General features: G+C 42.5%; 1 protein-coding gene across 2 annotated transcripts in view; it reads right to left on the bottom strand.

Moving 5' to 3' along the window:
* CDH13 (cadherin 13) overlaps positions 1 to 15837 on the bottom strand; it is a 1164483-nt gene that overhangs the window by 430132 nt on the left and 718514 nt on the right. The gene's annotated exons all lie outside the window — the stretch shown is intronic.

The raw sequence follows: 15837 nt of genomic DNA, 5'->3' as shown, positions 1-15837 counted from the left end.
TCATCAGAGAAATGCAAACTGAAACCACAATGAGATACCATCTCGCACCAGTTGGAATGACTATTTTAAAAAGTCAAAAAGCAACAGATGCTGATGAGGCTGTAGAGAAAAGGGAACGCTTATATACTGTTGGTGGGAATGTAAATTAGTTCAGCCACCGTGGAAAGCAGTTTGGCAATTTCTCAAAGAACTGAAGACAAGCAATCTCATTCCTGAGTGTATATCCAAAATAAAATAAATTGTTCTACCAAAAAGACACATGCACTCATATGTTTGTTGCAGCACTATTCACAATAGCCAAGACATGGAATCAACCTAGGTACTCATGAATGGTGAACTGGATAAAGAAAATGTACATATACACCATGGAATACTATGCAGCCATACAAAAGAATGAAATCATATCCTTTGCAGCAAGATGGATAGAGTTGGAAGCCTTTATCCTATCGAATTAATGCAGGAACAGAAGACCAAATACAGCATACTCTAACTTGTAAGTGGGAGCTAAACATAGGGAACTCTTAGACATAAAAAGGGCAACAACAGACACTGGGGACTAGTGGCGGGTGCTGGGGAGAAAGGATTGAAAAACTAACTGTTGGGTACTATGCGGCTACTTGGGTGACAGATTGAATCATACCCAAAGCCTCAGCATCACACAATATATCCACATAATAAGCCTGCACATGTATGCCCAAATCCAAAAAAAAAAAGTGTTGAAATTACAGAAAAAGCATGTAAGAAACAGACCTACTATGAAACAATCAAACAAACAAACTAAAAGAGTAGAAGGCCTTATTTCTTGAGGGATCCCCTACCGTATATTGAGCCCTGCTGTACATGTATTATCTCATTTAATTCTCACAACAAAACTGCAAGGTACAGAGAACACAGACGTATTTTCTGTAGGTGGTACATCCTCAAACATCTCAAATAATTTAGAATTTGCATAACTCAAGAGTAATCTTGACAAAGAATGGTGCATATTCATCTGTACAAGCTAAAGCAATATTTCCTATGGCAAGAGCAAATTTATTTTAAAAACAAGCCCTATCTTTGGTAATAGAATGGAAGGAAGTACTGTTACCTGCTACACAGTACATGGATGAAGCTTGAACAGCATACTAAGTAAAAGAAGCCAGGCAGAAAGGATCATGTACTATGTACTCTCTCTCTATGAAATGTCCAGCCAGGCAAATTTATAGAAACAGAAAGTATGTTTGTGGTGTCCTAAGACTATGAGGAATAACTTCTAATGGCTACAGGGTTTCGTTCTGGGATAAGAGAAATATTCAAAACTGATGGTGGCAATAAACGCACAATTCTGTGAATATACTAAAAACCAGTGAACTACAAATTTTATATGGATGAATTGGTAAATTGTACGGTATATGAATTATATCTCATTGAAACTGAGAAAGAGTGAGAGAGAGAATCCGAATCCTGACAACCACTTTGAAATTACAAATTTGTGACAAATATTTAAAATTTGGAGAGCACATTGTTTCTAATCCTGTGCACAAATAAATTTTTATTTATATTTCTATAATGAATCATTTCAAATGTGCCCAATTCAAACTCGTACAAAGTGCTGTCACAGAAGATTATCACCAATTCAGTAGAGGAAATGGAGGCTCAAATTAACACAGCTGATAAGAGAAGGAGCCAGGACTAGAATTCAGCTCCATGGGTCTCTTTCCAATTGCTGTAAGCTGCTGGGTGATGACACTAAGACCCTCCTGAACCAGCACCACTGAAAAGAAGCCATTGGTGGCTGCCAGTATTTGTAACCCATGCGGCATTTTGTTGTTCATGGTGCTCAAAGCCTGATATCTACTTGCTCATAGAACAGTCACAGCCATTCTTTCGGGGCACTATTATTAGTCTCATAATCAAAGGAGTTATTCAAAGCTCAGAGAGGTAAGATAACATGTTTAAGGTCTCATAATCGCAGTGGAAACACAGCTGAAAACCAGATCTTTTGGAGATAGGAGTCAGCCATCTCAACCCTTGTGCTGTACCCTTGTCAGAATCCTTCAATCTCCTTGATGAACTCACAGGTACTTTCTTATGATGGACTTCAACTTGATTCACTGGCAAGGAAAAAATTAATATTCTCTGAGAACCTTCTAGAGCCCTTTAAAGCTTTCCTCTCTGGTCCCTGGAATGTGGACATGAAGCCAGCACACTGACATAAACGGCAGCCCCATCATGGTGTGCATTATTGGAATCTTTTCAGATTATTAGTACTAGACTGTGATCTGAAATTACAGTAATAGTAGGAAATCAAAATAACTAAGCTACGACAGTTTCCATCATAAAGCAGTGGGTTTTTTTTTTTTTTTCTAACCTAATAAAAATATCTAATGTCAAAGAGGCCTTAGAATGCTTTCTGGAAGGAACTCTAAGATAACAGAGGAGACAAAGAGCATTTTTGTTCCAATAAAGACTCAATTTTCTGATTACTATACGAAAACTGGTGCATGAAAGGCATACAGAGGAGGAAGTGGGCTTATGTCTCGAGCAGCACAGCACAGTGGTTAAAAAGCACGGCTTGCCTCAACGTCAAATAGTCTGGGCTCTAATTTTTACTGGTTGAGTGATGCTGCATATTTCAGCTGTTATTAGATTTGGCTACAAATACAGAGAACTCAACATAACAGTGAGTTACATAAGACAGAGGTTCATAATTATCTTATGTAAAATAATTCTGGAGAGAGGCAATCCAGGGCTGCCATGGCATTTCACAGGCAACAGAATCAGGTCTTATTCTGTGTTTTGTCCTTCCTTCCTAGCACATGATTTCTATCCTTGAGGCCATGTCACAGGGCAAGGTGGCTGCTTGAGTTCTAGCCATCATCTCTCTACTCCAGACAGCAAAATAAATACGTGGTAGGAGAAGAATACAGGGTACTCTTCCTAGGTGAGTTGGTTCCTTTCAGTATCCATCCCGGAAGTCTAACATAGATCCCTGCTTCTAGCTCATCGGTCAGTACTTCCTCACATCACCACATTTAGCTACAAGGGAGGCTGGGCAATACCCTTCTTCATACGGACACCTGCTACTAAGGTACGCTGGGGTCTGTTACTAAAGGACAGCAGAATGGATTTTGAGCAAAATGCTTCTGCTCTGCTGGACAGTTTACTTTGCAGCTTCTTGAAGTTTCAGTTTCCTCACTGGGACATGGAGATGATCATAGCATCCACCTCTAGACTGCTGTGGTAAGTCCATGAAATAACACACAGGAAGCCCTCAGCAGAAGACCTGGCAACATCTCCCACTCAAAAAATGCTCACTGTTAAAATGAGCTCCATGTCCATTGATCCTGCTTAGAGGAGTGGGTTCCTGTAGCTCACCATAAAAAGGTACCAACCAACGCCTACAATTTGTAGCCTCTCTCCTGCCAACCTTACATTTGGGCTTTATAACTAAAACTCCTCGTTTTCTCCATTTAGGGAGAAACCTTGGCACTACTGACAGTTTGAGCCAAATGATTCTTTGTGGTGGAGGCTGTTCTGTGCATTGAAGTATGTTTAGCAGTCCTTGGCCTTGGCCTGCTCGATGTCGGCTGTACCCTCTCCTTCCCTAGTGTGGAACCCAAAGTGTCTCCTGGGGACAAAATCATTCAAACTTGGACCACTGCTTCTTGGTGTCTGAAATCACCAAATACGACTCTGCCAGCAGTAGTAGTCTCTTGGGTTACCTGAGTTGTAGTTGCGTGGGTCAACATTTCCAGTTACACCACATCGAATGTAGTTACCAAAGTTAGTGAAAACCTACACAGACAGTTTTGAATGGTGCATCACAGACAGAAGTTAATTTCATGTGTGTGGATGTGAATGTACAAACACATACACATGTATATGTATACACATATGTTACTATTCAAGTCATCCCCTCTAGCCCTGGCCTATGACTTTAGTGTGAGCCAACTCGCATAGAACCTCTTCAGCTAGAGAGGGGGTAAAATTGCAGAAATGAGAAGGAAGGAGAGGAACAGATGGCAAAGCAGCTCTGGAGTCTGGATTTGATGGGCCAGGGGAACAGGCCAGGAATCTCCTCCATCACTCTGAAAAGCAGGCCCCTTTTTAAGGATACAGAGCCTGACTGTAGGAACATGACCCCCTCACCCGCCTCCAAGAGGAAGGCATCTAACAGGAAGGATCCTAGCCTGTTAGAAACTAGGATCATAGAAGATAAACATGGTGACACACTAAAGAAAAGTGGAAAACTGGAGCAAGAAAGAAAACACAAGAATTCCCCAAACCAAACTTTCGAGACTTCTTTGAAAAGAGCCGGTCTTCTGAATAATAAAATAGCTTTGGGTACTATACTTGTTTTTTTTTTTTTTTTTAAATGCACCCATAATTAAAGCAAGAAAGCTGTAAGTCTATTAAAATTTTTTCTTTGATACTGAAAAACCCAATTCATGACCTATATTTTATAAGACATATACTTGAAAGGGATTTTATATGCCCTCTTCCCATTGAACTTAGCATGCTGAATCTCTTCCATTTGGTTAAGAAGGGAGGTGGTTCTATACATAAATTATTCAGGGCTTTAAAAAAATCTTACTGTATATATATTAAGGTAAAGTGATTCAAAGGTATTTGTATAGATAAATGGAAGTAGCAGCTCTAGACTGCGTTCTCCGAAGGGATCGGAGTCTTAGAGCAACGGTGCTGCAGTAAAAGCTGCTTTATCAAGCTCCCTGCTGATTATCAATCTTTTCTGACATTTGTAGACTGTCTTGACTGATGGATGGCTCAGCATGCTTTATGAATCTTCGAGTTCTTGAGCATCTCTCAAACTACCGCTAGGGGGAGAATCTAGCTTTATTTGAGGTCACCACCAGTAAGGATGGGCTGTGTGGAGTTACCTGGCAAGCTGGGCTACCATAAAATGACTAAGGAAGGTTGGTAGTGTTCTCTCTCTTTCTTTCTCTCATCTACACACACACACATACACACACACACACACACACGACAATAAACTCACTCATCTATGCATGTAAGAAAATGCTCTCTTACATTTAAGGTAGCAGCTTTGGGATTACTTGCAACATCATCATGGGTGAAATACTTAAAGGACAGTGGGTGTTGTGGATGGGGAGGAAATGAAAAAGCAAAGGAATTAAAATCATACAGGTCTGAGTTTCAATCTGAGCTTCATCACCCACCAGCTGTGTGACCACAGGGGAGTCACCTAACCTCCCTGAGTGTCCGTTTCCTCAATTGTCAAACGTTTGTGATGACTGCTTTAAAAGGTAGGTGTGGAAACTGGACCCATATCCAGTACATAATAGTGCTAGAAAAATATACAGCTGATTACCCCTCCTTTGTTACCCTGGACAGGCATCATCTCCCTCCCTGAATCCTAGGGAGATTCTCCCAGTAGCCTACTGACATTCCCCTGTGCAGCAGTGATGCTTTATTTATTGACTTGCTCTTCAGTCTGCAAGCTCTACGGAGTCAGGCTCCATTCTGTTTCATGCATTAACCCCCTCCAACCCAATCCTCGTTAAATAGTTTACCTGGTATACAGCAGGTACTCTAAAGATATTTGTTGAAGGAATGAATACATTTTCAATAAATACAACCATTTATTTAAAAATTAAATTAAAAAACAGTTTGTCAGGATTCAGGCTTTCTGGCCTTTGGGGCCATTTGTTCATCCAGTGGAACTTATTGGTGGGTAATTCGGGCTTGGGACTCTGCTAAATGTTGGAAGTTGAAGGATGAAGAGAAAACCATTTGGTTCTCCTGGTTTTAACTGTGTTGCTGAGAAAGGGAACTGAACGTACACTTGCAGAAAAATTATAAACCCATTAAGGTTTACAGTATTATTGTAATTCCATATAGATGGCATCAGTCACAATAAGCTAGCATCATAAAATGAGTCAATATTTAGAATTTTCCAATTTGTCACACACTTGCTGCAAAAATCTTATGTTATCTCTTCTCTCCATCTCCATAGCTGCCATGGTCCTCTCATGCCTAGAACATTGAAATGCCTTGTTTCCCTATTTCTCTCTCCACAGAATATCAAAAGTCATTTTTCAACAGTAAAATCATATCTAACTGCTCTCTTGCTTAAAATCACCCAAGGGTTTCCTACTAAGTTTAAAATGTAATCAAAACTTACGGAGCTCTGAGCCAGGGGTCTGCAAACTTTTTATTTGCAGAGGATCAGGTATTACCTACTTTTTCCTCCGCGGAATATACAGTCTCTGTCCCAGTTGCCCAATTCTGCCATCACGGTGCGAAAGCAGCCGTAGTCAACACATGAATGCATGGGCATGTTTGTATTCTAATAACTTTATTTAAAAAAAAAAACGGGCAGAGACAGATTTGGCCCATGGCCCATAGTTTGTTGACTCATGCTGAGAAGGATCTTGCCCTTGCCCATCTCCCTGTCTCACCTGGTACTACCGTCCCTCAGGTCATTCCTGCCTCAGGTCTCTGCACTTGGTGGCCCCTGTGTCTGGAACGTCCTTTCTCCACGCCCTTACATGGTAGACTCCTTTATCCTTACTGGGCTCAGCTTCAACATCACCTCTTTAGAGAGGCCTTTTCTTGACCTTACGTCAATAAAACAATGTACCTTGTTTTATTTTATCCAAAACTTAAATTATCTGGTTTAACCATTTTTGTTGGCACCTTTCTCCCCCCAGGAAGGTGGCAATGTCTTAAGAATAGAGTTCCGCTTTGGGAGGCCGAGACGGGCGGATCACGAGGTCAGGAGATCGAGACCATCCTGGCTAACCCGGTGAAACCCCACCTCTACTAAAAAACACAAAAAACGAGCCAGGCGAGGTGGCGGGCGCTTGTAGTCCCAGCTACTCGGGAGGCTGAGGCAGGAGAATGGCGTGAACCCGGGAGGCGGAGCTTGCAGTGAGCTGAGATCCGGCCACTGCACTCCACCCTGGGCGACAGAGCAAGACTCCGTCTCAAAAAAAGAAAAAAGAAAAGAAAAGAAAAGAATAGAGGTCCAAACGGTCTTGGTCATTGCTATATCCCCAGCCCCTAGAATATTATCTGACTTATAGAAACTGCCCTATAAATACTTGTTGAATGCATTTACTGATGAAATGGTTATGAGGAATTGATTTGAAATAAGGTTTTCCCTGAAATTATGTTTAATGACATTTGGATCTGCCACTCTGTTTTACTTAGCTGCAGTGCTAAAAATTGCTGGGCTATTCAGAGTGGATCCTTTGGTATCAGGGATGGGATCCAGCGATGCTGGTGAGCATGCTCTGTGCTAGGACAACTCAAGGACTTTTTCACTTTTGTTTGCAGCTGCTCAACCATCACCAATTTTCGTTTTGGCTAGAGATTCCTGACAGGTTTGTCTTTTCAAAAGACTGCAGAATGATCAGCACGTTTCTGAAGCTACAGATGCTCCTTTGTCCTGCTGCCACTTTAAGCTATTATTTTCGTTAAGTTATTCAATTAATTTTAACATTTTTACTTTTATTTTTAAATATTTGATGCCACAAATCCTTCCCTCTTCCAAATATAAAGTGATGGAAGCGTGGCTCCCAGCCTGGGCCTAAAATATATTGAAAAAATTAGTGGGCAGGGCTATCAAGCATTTATTTTTATAAGTAAACAAAGTGAACCCAAGGGCCACATCTCCCCAGTTCACCCAGAATACAAAGGTCTAACGTGAATGATATGAGCATGGGTGATGAGCAGAGGAGAGGCAGATGCAGAGGCTAGTCCAGGCATAAGACTTCATGGTTAAAGAGGAGAGTGTTTCAGGAGACAATGGGTTATCCATCTGGAATTGATCTCCAGCCCCAGAGATGCATGCATGAATTTAGGAGGAGTGAGCTATGAGTAAAAATGATAAGAGTTGTCTTCATAGTTATCCACATTCTGTTGGTTGGTTAGATACTCTTCTACCAGAATAAAGGGGTTCAGGCCTTCTCTCCTGTCCCAGCAGATGCTTTGGTATCCGCTCCCGTGAGCCAGCAGCCAAGAGTTCTAATACATGCAATGGTGCCTATTAGGGTGGGCCTGAGATACGGAGGAGGGAAATCCTAATGGCTACGACAAGGGAGCCAACGGCCTTAGTTCTGAGCCGGTGTGAGATATCACCAGAGGACCTTCAGACATAGGTAGGAGCAACTTGGAAAAGATTCCTTTTTTTTTTTTTTAATTTGTATACATTTAATGGGTACAAGTGCAGTTGTGTTACACAGATATGTTGCACAGTGGTGAACTCTTGGCTTTTAGTGTAACTATCACCCGAGTAACATACATTGTACTCATTAAGTAATTTCTCACAGCTTACACCCTTGCCAGGCTTCCACCCTTCTGAGTCTCCAATGTCTATTATTCCATGTCTATTATTCCATACTCTATGTCCATGTGTACACATGATTTAGCTCTGACTTATAAGTGACAGCATGCAGTATTTGACTTTCTGAGCTATTTCACCTAAGACAATAGCCTCCAGTTCCATTCACATTGTTGCCAAAGCCATGATTTTATACTTTTATATGGCTGAATAGTATTCCACTGTGTGTGTGTATGTACGTATGGTGTGGTGATAAATATATGTGGCGATAACCATGAGGGGAGGTGTCTTTTTGATACAGTGGCTTTTTTTCCTTTGTGTAGACACCCAGCAGAAGGATTGCAGTATTAAATGGTAGTTCTATTTTTAGTTTTTTTGAGAACTATCCATACTTTCCATACGGTTGTATTAGTTTACATTTCCACTAACAGTGTACAAGCATTCCCTTTTCTCTTGAATGACTAGGTGGAGTCAATAGCTAGTGAAGTTCAGATAATACTTTCCATACCATTTAGTTCTGAATTTTCCCTTTGGGAAATGGTCTCTGATTGGATTATGCAACTCTTTCATAAAATTTGTTTTATGATCACCTGTACTGGAGTGAAGTGTACCATAACTCAAGTGCTGTCTCCTCCAGTGGCAAGGGCTCTGCAGCATGTTAATGATACCATCCCTGGGCACTGCTCCTTGCCTAAAATTCCAGTGATGACCTGAGGAATGGGGCCAGTCTCAACCACTGCATTCCTCTGCCTCCACCATAATACTCAGTGAGGATTCCATAGCAAGACCATCCACAATCTACAAAACAGCTAGTGAAATGACCACAAAAACTTGTAGATACTGAGTGTCATCTGGAGAAACAAACAAAAATATCCATCAGTGTGTTCATGTGTGAAAAGAAAGACTATTGTATCCTGCTGCATGAACAAGCTTAGCCAAGATACAGACTAAAATCCTCTGATTAGAAGCATCACCTGAATAGGGATTAAAACATAATGAGGCATATCCACCATCCCATTAATCCTACTCATATAAACGTATCCTAAAGAAATTGTCACAAACATGGGAAGAGATGAGCTCTCCTCTGCAGAATTGATGGAAGTGTAGAAAAGTGAAAACAACTTAAGCCAACAGGAAATTGGTGAAGTAGACAATGGTAGATCCAGACTCTAGCTGTTTAAAACAATGATGTAACTTGATGTTTACTGAATTACAAAAATGTCCATAGGACACTGAGGAGTGAAGAAGGAGATTTACAGAAAAGCACATAAAGCTCCCATCTGTAAAACTGTGCACCTGCATCTCTCTCTGTAGAGATGCCAGGAGAGAACCCCAGAACTGTGCTCACTAAAACGTCAACTGTGGTTATCTCTGGATGGTGGGATTGGGGAGAGATTGCATTTTCTTAAAAGTTTCTTTTCTCTTCTTGAAGAGAATTGCTTTATTTTTAAAAAAATATATCTACCTAAGAAAAAAAAAATGAAATAGCCACATGCCTGATATTCCAAAAACACACAGGATTGGTTGGGGCAGTTGAGAATGGAGGAGCCTACAGCGTGAAAGTCTGAAAATACCAGCAAAAGAAAACTTAACACTCAGTGGGTTGAAAAGCCTCATCACAGTTACTGCAACAAGTAAAAAGGTAACCAGAAAAGGGACTTTATTACCAGGCCATAGCAACAACCTGAAGACTGTCTGCTGAGCTAGGTGTCAAACATCAATTATCCTAGCCATCTTTATTTAGCTCAAGCTGTTTTGGAAAATAGCAACTTCCAAGCAAAGCTGAGCTCTCAGGATAGCCATTAGTCCCAAAGGCCACTTGATCGGCTGTTTTTTTCTTATGTCTGGAATGGCTGGACGTGTTTAAAAATTAAAGGAACTGTGTCTTGAAAAGGAGCTCAGGTGGATCCTGGAGGAAAAATAAAAGACAAAAACTCCGTACATCATCTCTTCAGAGTGGCCTCTTCTCACTACAAGACTAGGTTTGGCCCCTCCTGAGATGAGCATCCTGTACAGCTATGTTGTAGCACTTGCCGCAATTTTCTTTCTTATTTATTCATTGCTGTCCTCCCTCCTCAGCTATGAATACCAGGAGGGAACAAGCGGCACCTGTCAGGTCCAGTGTTGCACATTCAGAGCTTAGAATAGTGCCAGCACAGAGTAGACGCTTGATAAGCATAATGGATGGAAAAAAAATAAATAAAGGGACTTAGACAGGAAAGCGAGGGAGGGAAAGTGGCTGGGCTTTCAGAAGTTAGACAATGAGGATGTAACTGCTAATCTCTGCTTGTCTTCAACAGCCTCAAGCAGAAGGATCAGACATGCCTAAGCAATGTGCCTCTTTCAGGACTCAGAACGTGCACCTCTAGGTAAACGCCACATTCGTCTTTCTCAGTCATGCAGTTTGGGAGCTAATTCTTTCCTTCCATGAGATCTCACCACCTATCTTTCTCAAAGCTGCCCCACCCGTCCAGGGTGGGGGCTGCCATTCTCCCAGCTGCCCTGGCTGCCATTTGGGGTGGCTAAAAGCCAGAGGGAGAACACAACCTACAGCCAGCTCCTGAACTTGTTGGAAGGACAAGGCCTCAAGAGGACAGGATATCCGAGCTGATGGATCCCAGGTTGTCCTTGTGCACAGCTGGCTGCAAGTGCCTGGAAATTAAAGCCCCCTTTGGGGACAGCTTTGAACCAGTGTCTCATCATCAGGCTTGGGGGAGAAGACAACCCAGCTATCTGCCCCTCAGCTGAGATAACTCTAACGTGTGTGTTTAATGTCAGTTCCTAGAGCTCCCCCAAAAGGATAAAGCTGCAGTGGCCCACTCCAGGCGCTGGTTTAATAATGCACCTCAAGGGCTGGGCGCAGTGACTCACACCTGTAATCCCAGCACTATGGGAGGCCAAGATGGGCAGATAACTTGAAGTCAGGAGTTCAAGACCAGCCTGGCCAATGTGGTGAAACCCCATCTCTACTAAAAATACAAAAATTAGCTGGGTGTGGTGGCAAGTGTCTGTAATCCCAGTTACTTGGAAGGCTGAGGCAGGAGAATTGCTTGAACCCAGGAGGCAGAGGTTGCAGTGAGCGGAGATCATACCATTGCACTCCAGCCTGGCCAATAAAAGCAAAACTCCGTCTCAAAAATTATAATAATAATGCACCTCAAGTTGTCTGACTTTCTTTTCTATACCTCACCTTACCTGGTATCCATACCCTGTACCTCTCAGGTAAACCACAGACCTCAATCTTCATCTCAGAGCCTGCTTCTGCGGGAGCCTGAAATGCCATTCCTCATGGGCAGCCCTTCTCAAAGGTGCCCAGGAAAACACTGGAGGGCAAAACATCCACGAATTGATGCCAACAAGACATGATCGGGTCTTGGAATTAGTACCCTCTAGGAATTTCAAGAGTTCTCACCCTCTACACCCTACTCATGAACACCTACTCATAAACACCGTACCTTGGGCATCAGAAAACACCAGACTCACACAGAGATCTGGTTGCCCCCACGGAGCAGTCAGAGCCTTGGCTTGGGCCTCATATATCAATGCCTGTGACTCTGCGAAAGGAGCAACTCATGATCTGCAAAGTCAAAGACCATTATTTTCTGTTGATCTTCCTTCATCCAGGAATGATTCACCAAAACAATACCCTGGAGTTTAGCGCCGAGCAACTGGAATCGTCTCCTGTCTGCACATACAGATAAATATGGGTGACCTTCCTTTGTGATAGATTGGTGCTGAGGGCATTGAAACACATGGGGACATTAAAATGATGCGTGGTTTGTTGGAAGATGAATTTGTCTTCACACGACTCATGTGTCTCTTTGCTTTACCTTTGCTAAAGGGTACACTACCAGAGTAAAAATAATAATTGCAGTGTTAACGATACAGAGGCATTCCTTATACATTTATTATTCCCTAAGCACTGGGTGAAGCACATTGTCTGACTGAATCCTCACATAATGCTTCTCTAAGGTAGGTGCTGTTATATTCTATCCTCATTTGCAGAGGCTTCTAGAAGTTTCAGTAACTTCTAGGTCTCACTGTGTTAAATAGCTGAGCAGAGCGTCAAACACAGCTCTAGGCTACAATGCTGTGAGCAGGAATAGCCACATAATTTGTGGAACTCAGTGTAAAATGAAAATGCAGACACCTTGTTCAATGATTATTAAGAATTTCAAGATGGTGACAGCAAAACATTAAACCAAGCCCCAGGCCCTTCTGAGCATGGGACCCTTCTGTTCGCTGGGCTGTGTGAGGCCACAAGGGCTGCACCCCATGAAGCTTTCTTTGGTTATGTGGGCTCAGAAAAAAGTGATGTGAATGATGACAAGGGCCTCAACATTTAACCCTGTTGAACCCTAGATGTGATTCAATGGGCCTGGCTATTTCATCAGAAGAACTAGTCATTTTCTGTCAGGACCTAAATCAGTTCATCTGATAGAACTGCACAAGCTGGGCCTGCAGAGTCTGTGGTGTAAAACATGGAAACGAGAGAGCAGACCCAACGGGTCTGGGTTTTTTTTTCCTAGGTGGAGTCTTCTTTCTCTGTCACCCAGGCTGGAGTGCAGTGGTGCGATCTTGGCTCACTGCAACTTCCACCTCCTGGGTTCCAGTGATTCTCCTGCCTCAGCCTCCCGAGTAGCAGGGATTATAGGCGCCCACCACCGCATCCGGCTAATTTTTGTATTTTTAGTAGCAATGGGGTTTCACCATGTTGTCCCGGCTGGTCTCCAACTCCTGACCTCATGATCCACACACCTCCGCCTCCCAAAGTGCTGTGATTACAGGTGTGAGCCACCACACCCAGCTGGCTCTTGGGTTTCTTGTAACTCACACAAGGCCCCGGAACAAATGTGGCCTATTGTAGACAGACCTGGACTAGTCTTTTGAGTAGGATGCCAGTGCAGATGTGGCCAGAATTTGCGAGAATTGAGGCACATGTGGCAGCCTCTTACCAGCTAAATATGCAACCATTCACCAAATTTTGAAGCTGGAGACATAGACGCTAATTGTGTGTTTTCCCCAGCCAGGTAACTTTGGCAAGTTCCTGAGCCTCTTTGACGTTCAGTTTTCTCATCTGTAAGACAGGGATATGGTATCTACCTCTCAGGGCAGGAAGTGGGATCATGGATGAAATTATGTTGTACATATATGGCTGCTGGCACACAGTAAGTGCTTGACTCAGTGTATGATACCCGGTGGCTGTTTTCACCATGAATTCGGTGGGACAGTTGAAAGAGCACACGATCTGAAGGTAGGTTATGCAGGCTGGCTCCCAAGCACTGACTCCCATCTTTTATTTGCGAGAGCGTGGAAAAGTCATGGACCTCTTTCCAGAGTCAGCCCCCCCACCCCAACCCCCATCCCCACCCCAAACTCCACCCCAAGCCCCACCCCAACCCCCACCCCAACCCCCACCCCCATTCCCATGCCAAACCCCATCCCTACCCCCACCACCACTCCCAACCCCAGAGGGTGTCAAATAATTTCTACAACACATGGGATTCTACGAGCCACGGAAGAGCAGAGCATGATGGAAATAAGAGGCGATCATTTTTATAGCCAGTTAGGGTTTGTCATTACTTGTAAGCAATTTAAATTGAAGAAGAGGTTGGAAAGAGGATACTGTCTTCTTCCTCAGATCCCCACTGGCCTCATGGGGCCATCTTGCCTGCAACTCTCTTACAGGATGCTAAGTAATCTAAGTGGCTTTTTATTTGAAAGTTGTTTGCAACATTTCCACATTCTGGATCCCAAATCTGACTGATTCTATTTCAGTTCGAGCTCTACAGTCCAACCCAGAGGGTGCTGAAAAAGAAAACAATGAATCCATACAGACACCTGAGTCTTTATGTATTTTTACAGGATAATACCAATCATAAATAGATATTTGAGGTGGTTTATGTTTTGCAGGAGAACTGTCTGTCCCTAACTGAATAACTCTGTGATTTAAGAAACTCAATGTGCATAAAGAACTCTATCTTCCTTCAAAAAATATTACATGTATATACAGCAATAAAATCTAAAATTCTTTTCTAAACTTTAAGGACAGGCACAGTGGGAGGAAAATTGGACACCGTCTAATCATATACACACATAATATACAAAGACATGTGCGAGCTCACAGCCATACCAAATGTAAGCACTGTCATTTACATTTAGAACACTTTTCCAGCCCATCTGAATTCTAGTCACTCACTCACAGGGCCCGGGTACCACAGATAGCAACTGGGAATCATTTTTCTGTTCTGCTCAAACTTTGGCCTCTTTAATCGCTTTCCTCATTGGTTCTCCTAATGTGTTCTGCACATCAGCTTGTTTAAGAAGATTTCTGTAAACATCAAATCCAAATTCCAGGGTGTTTCTCACCAGAAGCCATCTCTCCATCAAAAGCAGCTCACAGAGAGGGGCCACGTGGACTGTCTGCCCTAAAATGACCTGACCTCCCTTCACCTGCCCTCTCTCCTTCTCTCTAGACCTGTCATTGCTCCTCTGGCTCCAACACTCCCCTCAAACACCCTCTGGCACACACGCAATGCATTCACTCTCATTTCTAGAGTGTATTTAAAGCTGGGAAGGAAGAGGGTCGATCTTGCCCTTGGGGGATCTGATGCAGCACATGAAGACCCAGCTCCTTGAAGCTGACGGGAGGTTTTAGGCATCTTGCATACAATTATTCACCTGGTTGTCTGGGAAGGTTACCATGGTAACATTTCCAGAGTTTCATGTATCTACATGTCATTGATAGATCCCATCAATTCAGCAAAGGGGGAAAAATAGTAAAAGTAGCTCTCATCTCCTGTCTGGTCTGATGAATCACTATTTTACTTATTTGGGCATAATCTAGGAACAGCAACACGACACTCTTAATATGGTGTTTTTTTTTTCACTCAAGTGTATTTTAAAGATGAAAATCAAAGTCCAGCTGAAGAGGAATTTTTCTGTTTTATTCTTTCATTTTCTCAAGTATTATACTCAGGAGTGACTTCAGCTGCTGGCTATGGCATACTTTAATTAATATGTATTGGGCCAAAAAAGGAAGCTCTAAATTCTAAAACCATCCCTGATAGAAAGGATAAACATGGGAAAAGATAGCAGGAGCTCTATAGTAACCTTGAGTGACTTCTATAACAGTAGGCACATGCATTTCCGGAGAGAGATATCAAACATCTTCCTTTTGGTCCTCTGAAGACAAAAGCTCTCTTCATGCACATCTTCTAAGGGAAGGGAAAAAGTCCTACCTATTTTACTAAAATAGTTCTTATTAAAAGGCCACTATGAAAAGAAATAACTGAGGAGTTTGTAATGAGGACCCAATTCTCATCAAAGCCTTGCTATAGCACAAAGTTTAGCCTTGGACCTTGGACCAAAAGGTAAGCTGGATATTTACATGGTGCCCAACATTAGCCATGCCTTAGAGACTTAGATGGCAGTCATCCTTGGAGGATCATCTTCAGAGACAATGAAAGAGATTTTCATAACTTGCAACACCTTGGTCAAGCTTTGCACTTTAGCTTTCCAACCTGGCT

This window comes from Macaca thibetana, chromosome 20 (assembly GCF_024542745.1).
Source record: "Macaca thibetana thibetana isolate TM-01 chromosome 20, ASM2454274v1, whole genome shotgun sequence".
In the NCBI taxonomy this organism is placed as follows: Eukaryota; Metazoa; Chordata; class Mammalia; order Primates; family Cercopithecidae; genus Macaca; species Macaca thibetana.
Note: the sequence above shows the minus strand (reverse complement) of the source record. Positions and strands in the feature narration are given on the sequence as shown.